The sequence below is a fragment of the Bombus bifarius genome, unplaced genomic scaffold (genome assembly GCF_011952205.1).
Source record: "Bombus bifarius isolate JDL3187 unplaced genomic scaffold, Bbif_JDL3187 scf7180000008519, whole genome shotgun sequence".
NCBI lineage: Eukaryota > Metazoa > Arthropoda > Insecta > Hymenoptera > Apidae > Bombus > Bombus bifarius.
This window is the reverse complement of record NW_022884703.1, coordinates 25,369-33,012: the sequence shown is the minus strand read 5'-3', so window position 1 is coordinate 33,012 and position 7,644 is coordinate 25,369.

The window sequence follows — 7,644 nt, the reverse complement described above, 5'->3', positions numbered from 1 at the left end:
GGCATCTGTTGCAATAGGAAAGGCAGTGAGCGAATATTCTTGCAAATATGTACATATATCATTCATTGAATTATAGACTCTATTCATAAATAAATATAAAGTGATATCTTGCATCAAGCCATCGATTTAACGTCTTTTTCCATTTATCAGCTTTAAAGGATTAAAAAAATATATGATCGTTTGACATAAAGGTAAATTTTATCTGCGCCAATTAATTTGTAAAATCAGTGCAGATGGTTCTTCACAATATATTTTGATATAGCTGTATAACATTATATAAAGAATACATTACGATATCTTACATTATTAACAAGGCAGCAATTACTATGATACGTGTGGAATTAACAATGTATTCTGTCCATTAAGGTAACAATAATTTATGTTCGCTTGTTCACGTAAAGATTGAAAATATGATCTACATGAAATCGTTACTCGCAGCATAGAGGCGTTACAAAGCGATAATTATATGTCAGATGGTAAGTAACTCTAGTTTTATAACCAACGATAAGGTATTCCATGATAGCGATAAGTTAAACACATGGAAGGCAAGGTAATCGGTGTAGATTTGATTTTTTCTGTTTCTATGTTCTTTTTCTTTCTTGAATATTTTTCAAATTACAAGAAATAGTCATATTTATGTTGTAAACTTGAATTAAATCGCGTTTCCGATGCTTGTTTGAAAACAAAATTCCTAACTATGTATAAAATGGCACGGGACTTTCCGATTTCCTTTGTTACATGCTGAAGAAGACACCTACATATTTCTATATTTTAACTTTTTCCATAAATTTAGATACTCTACATATTACGCAATATTTGATACTTAAGAGATATTAAGATATTACGAACATCGGCAAGTTAAAACCAGTAACGTAATTGCAAGGCTTGAATTGGTGATCAATGATAAAATCATCTTTTTTCGTTCTGTATAAATATTTAATTAGAAATGTTTGCACTATGTCGAAATAATAAAAATTTACATGCAGTAGTGTAGAGTGATGTTTTGTTGTTGCTTCAAATGTAAGGAAGAAATACTTAATTACATGTTCGCAAGTATATTACATATATACGTATAGCATATAGTATCTTTAATTAAAACCTGTCTTTGCAGCTTGTTATTTGCTATTATCATTTTGTATTGTTGTAAAATATTTTATGTGACGTGTCTTATATTTTACACTCTATTAATTCTGAAAAGATAGCTTGTCTTGTATTACATGACTCATAATGATATATCTGCCCGATATGTGCTAAAAGCAGTAATTCATTTCCACAATTGTTTTTTTCTCTTGAAAATCTTCATTAAGCACACCAGTTTTCTCGTATACGAGAACTATAAATAAATAGATCATCATACATTTATGCTGCCAACCATGACAGGAATTATGAATAAATTTTAAAATAACCTGTTATTAACTACTATTAATCACTGGCTTCCGTGACGTCGATTCATTCGTACTAACATAATTGCACAAGGAATACATTTAACGGAAAGATAAAGATCGAGAAACATTACATAATGTTCATTATTTTCACCATAATTCCTTTATATTATTAGAATTCTATTCTTCTTTGTGATCAAAAAGTTAAAACGCGAAGAATTCCTTCTGTGAATTTGTTATTATTTATCGTGATTGGGGTTATTGTAATACTCATATATATGTTATTGTAATTTATATTGTTATATCAATAAATTAAATACAAAAAGGAACAGTTTCAATAGTCGCATGCAAAACAAATAAAATAATCGCATAGAGGAAAACAGAATTGTTTCTTTTGTTTATAAATCATTATAATAGAAAGGAAAACATATCTGCATAAATAATTAGATGGTATTATAACGTAAAAACGAAGATAAAATCATATTAGACGGTAGTGCATATATAAGATGTTCAAGTTGTATGTTCATTTCTAATAACATCATATAACACACTTTTACAAATACGATTCGTAAATGAAATAACCTTCACATATTTCTGTAAACTACGTTACAACATCATATCGTACGTGGTTTGTAGTATAAGCTGGAGATTATCACACGCATGAAGTTAGTGCTAAACTCTGGGTAACAACTAATCTACAGTCTGGGATAATGTGCCAGGTTAGACCTGCATACAAGTTGCTTCATGAAACAGATACATGTATATACAAGGTCTAATCCAGTTCATACATATAACGGATACCATGCTTTGAAAAACTAATTTTTCAATATTACTCGTAGGAATATTCAACTTCGTTCAAGGTCTATTTAATTTTATTTTATCTGCGTATATATCAAACACATGTACCTCTCTGTCTTTTTAATGTTTCCTCAAGAAAACGATTTCATTATAGAATTGCAAATGTACACGTATAAAATTAATACAACTTACATAATTATTATGATATCGAATTATGAACAATAATCAGTGTAGTTTTTAATTATATGTAGATATTTATACACAAGTTATATGTTAATTAATAGGAATTTAGAAATTTAGACACAATATATTTATAACATTTAATTATAATATTTAGAAACAATAAACACAATACAATAAAAAAATAAAGCTTACAAAATCCTCAAAATTTAACATAATAAAATGTGCATACTGCCATTTATTGTTGCTTATTCATATGCATACCGTATCCTAAATTTTATAAAAAGAGTTTTCATGTAACAATCCATAAATATCTTTGAACCAAATGTAACATTGCGAATTAATATTTGTACAAATATTTAAGAACGTAAATAAATTGGATATAGTAATTCGAAGCATTATTTGTAATATTTTCATTGACAACTTTTACTGTTCCTAAAACTATGATTTCAAAATTCACAGAAGCATGTAATTAATATTAGATGCTATAGTAATTACTAAAGATAAGAAATAGAAGCTATATTAATTATAAATTATGAAAGATTACTACTGTTAAAAACCTAATTGATTTCACAATAGATACCTTGACAGAATTTTATTTTCTAAACAATACTCTTCTAGATACAGTGTATTTGTTCTTGCCAACATTGATGTATTACATATGGCCATTAATGGTGAAAATGTCACAAAGAGATTTATCGAACGTTATTTACCATTATTGTTTGATATAGTTGTCGTGGACAGATAGTGTCGATGGTATCACGACGAAAACCTCGTGGCTCCATCACTCATTTCGTGCTATGCGTCATACGTGTTACAAAATCTTTCGTAAACATTTATCCTCGTAACATGGCGGTTTTTCCGATTGGAAATTTTATTACTATTAATTAGAAATGCCTGTTACTGATTAAAAATACCCATATCTAAAGAGATAGAAATTTCAGTATGAATATATTACAATAATTAGACATGCAACAACTACATTGGTGTGTTGCTATTACCAAGAATGACTTAGTAATATAAAAGCAATTGAGTAATATAAAAGCAGTTTTGAGGAATCTGTGGTATGGTATTATGCCCAAATATAATAATCTTTATGTTTTCATAATACAATACTTTTGCATATTAATCATATTTTGCAATTTATTATAAATTATCATAAAATTCTTACGGATTCAATAATTATAATTTCTTAGCATTGAAAAAAGATATACAAATACAAAAATAAAAAATACAAAAATTGTATTTCAGATTACATATGTAGGAAGACTCAGGATTTATATACCAAACGATGCCAACATAATCTACAAGTAGGAACAGCAAAGAATATTATATTAAATATAGCTGCATAAATGATCTATGAAATCGCATCAGTAGAAATAGGAAATAATAACGAAGTAGTATTTCGACCGATACAATGGTTAACTAATTATGTGTTTTGATCTCTTCGATCTATAAGTCATTAAAGAGCAATTTTTGGGGCCACAAAGTCATATATTGTGACACTGAATTTTTACTTCTAGGGCATTATATAAGAAAAGTCTTGACGTGGCGAGCGAGGATTAACCCTACAGGACACACGTTGAGCTTAACAGGCCTATGCCCCTATGTTTTATGTTGTCAAATATACATTTCTTTAATTACACCCTTTTACTACAGTACTTTGAATTGTTAATATTAATACAAATATACACATCTTTGAATCTTGATGATTATTTTCCACATGAAAGCTGATGAAATAATAATTATACTGAGGAGAAAGGGAAATAGGCCTGCCAGGTCCAAGGTACACACTGTAGGATTAAAGAGTACGGCCACTGGAATGGTAGAACATCAAACATAGTCCGATAGATTCAACATTTTATCGATATCAATCAGTGTTCGTAAAAATTCTGAAATAACATTAGAGTGAGCGTGATTAATCTATTTCCATGATGTATCGAATGAAAAAGGAGTATATTACTATCTCGTTTTCCTATTATAACTTTTTAATAATATATATAGCATTATTTATATATTATATACATACTATATTTATATATAATATATATTATTTTAATAATATACAATAAGGCATTTATGAACTTGCATACTTACACAATATTTTCCTTTTTGTTTTTATTTATAGGATATGTTAACACGGTTTAACGAGAAAGACTTGAGACATCCTATGTATAACAATTACTTATTCATAATAATATTAAATATGTTAGTCATATCAAAACACTAGATCAGAGGATTCGTTCATTATCTTTGTTGTGTTGCTTCAAAATCATAATTTATTAAAATATCAATTAAAGTTTCTCCTGAATCAATTCTCTTTTGGCATGGACGACTTGATATTTTTCTGTATGGAATAATGAGATGAACATATAAGGAAATGTGATTCTATTTTTAAAAAACATACTTTATTTAGTGAGTATTCTATGTATCCACTTGCAAAAAGTCTAATGGCATCAAGTCGTATCTTCGATGCCGTTCAATTTTTGTTTGGAAAGTTACACCATATAGTAAGTAATTTTGTAATATTTTGAAATCATGAAGTTAATTGCTTCATTATTGTATTTGGGGTAAACTACCTCGTGTGCTAAGGAATAATTTGCTGCGTTCTCATTAATATCATGGTATTTACTTTTCATCTGGCTGCAAAATGTAAACATATTGCAAATACATAATGTCAATGTAAAAGGCAATAGAACTTTAGCACCATTTGAGGAGAATGGTAGAATTACAACTCATAGTTCCTTTGACAAGTTTGGTCTTCGTGATGAGTAAAATAGAATGCAAGCAAACAAATTGGATCTTGAATTTTAATGTCAAGAACAATTTTGCGACAACTTTTTAAACAGATTTCTATTAATTTAAAAGCGTAGAATTCTGCTACGGTGATCGTGACACTACCTGTCCTTGCATCTAGTATTTACATTTGTCTAATTAATTCATTTAACTAGCAAACAAATTAAATACGCATTTAATTTTCCTTATAAACAATTTGCATTACAGCATTGAAAATGCATAATAAGATATTTACAAGTAGGTAGCTGAGGTGTAATGATTGCAGGACTCAACGAATGATAAAGCTCTTCTATCGATAGAGTGTAAATTCATTTGAAACTCATACAAATTGGTGTTCATTAATAAATATCGAAGGAACAAAAAGGAAAAAGGGAATAATGAAACTCGCGAGAGTCGAACGATAATCTGATGTTGTGTAGATGGAGAAAGAGAAAGGTTCGGTGTCTCCATTTAGGCGTGTAATAAAACACGTACAACGAGAAAAGGTACAACGAAAATGGCATCAACACGAAAAACTCGTTGACGGGAGCCCTAGTTTCGTCGTGTTGCGCCGTGCGATAAATTAATGGTCGGTCATCATTGCGCTCATACGTGCTTGTACAGGCATGCGGACACATCGTAACGCATCATTTGTCTTCTCATTATAAATGTGAGCCACCGCTCTACCGCACCGTGACAGTCGGCCAAAATAAATTGCCATGCGTTACGTTTGTACTTTCATTTTATATTTAAAATGACTACACCGGAGAAGGCTCGTGCGGCCCTACCGCCCAGAGACAAATTGCTCATTTGCATAATGCCGTTATTTATTAATGATTGCGATACAGGTACTTCTGATGCTGTATAAATATCCACCTGCGGCGTCCGCCAATCGACAACCTTCTAATTCGACACTTGTTTGCCGTTCTCCACAGAACGATTTATATATGCTTCGTATCTGATATTATTTCAAGCCGTAAAACGAGTATGTATTATCAACCCTTTTGAAATTAATTCTTGTGTTCGAAATTCCGTGTAACGAATTTGCCCGGACATTTTGACAAACATCATTTTGCAATTATTTACTTTATCGCTACATTAAATTGACAGATTAATAATATACCTATTCGGTATATTATTGTAACTTTAAATCTGCGATTTAGGTAAGAGATATAAAAGAAGAGCGCTACTTTTTTATTATCTTCGCATACTATAACAATATTCTACTGAAAAAATTGTCAATTTTTATATTTAATAAATTTTGTTATCTTTATATGAATATTGTATTATTAATTGCTAAAAAATACGTATTTTTATTGTACATTTTTGTGTTGACAATTATAATTCTCTTATTGCTACTTACACATATGATTCTTAATTAGGAACTCCGTACCCACACATATTATTAGCTACTACTTATAATCAACAAAAAGTTGATTGGCTTGGCATTTAGTTGTAATTATTTATTTTTAATGCGGTGCATATGATTTCATTGGAAACGCAGTTAGACTATTACAACATGGTGAAGAAAGTTTTTTTAATATCTGTATATGAATCGTCACATTTTGCACTTTATGCACGAATGCTTGCAATTAAAAAAATGAATAGTCATGCTTGGCAGTTAAATAGCAATCGTGGTCAACTTAATGCGACAAATTTACCATATAACTAATTGTAATTTGCAAATCCCGTATGATGCCTTAAGATTATAGTAGGTACTTTATATGCAAAGCAGAGGATTCATGTTAATTTTCAGTAAGTGTTTAAAGAAGTAATTTTTATATTCGTTTTGGCAAATAGAAGTTATTATTTTGTATACTACGCTATTTAGCGCTAGAATATTTTATAGTCATACGAAAATTTAAAAACACCATTTAGAATAGAAACAAATTCTTTCAAACTCAATGAATAAAATTGCGGTAAAAATTACAATTTCATTGAATAAAATTGTTGTAAAAATTGAAATTTGAGACAGATCATATGTGTACATAGAATACATTTTCACTTGTAATAAAAATGGTATCTATGAAATATTTTAGTCCATACATTCTTTTATTTCTATTTTTTCTAATGCTCCTATTTCTTATATGATAAATGATTTTTCCATTTTTTCCATTATGTATTACGAAACGATATATGTCAACGAGTTTAATATGTATACGGGTTTTCGCACGAATATCGTGCATCAGCTTCCTGGTTACGCAAATTATATATCGATATCAGAAACAGCCATTTATCTTAGTACATGGAAAAGGAAGATTGCAACTATAAACACGAAAACCTGTTCATGAATATAACGTATCGCGTGTCACTTTATCTGTGAGATTCCTTATTTGTGAACAGCGTACAGAAACTGGGTAAGCCATGAATCATTGGATCAAGCAAGAAATATCGAAATCGGATATTGGATATTTATATTAAGCATAATGTATGGTTAATGTATCTCAAGAGACAAAAGAGCGACGTTACGGTAAAAAGATCATGGGATGACAAGCGTTACACCTTTTAA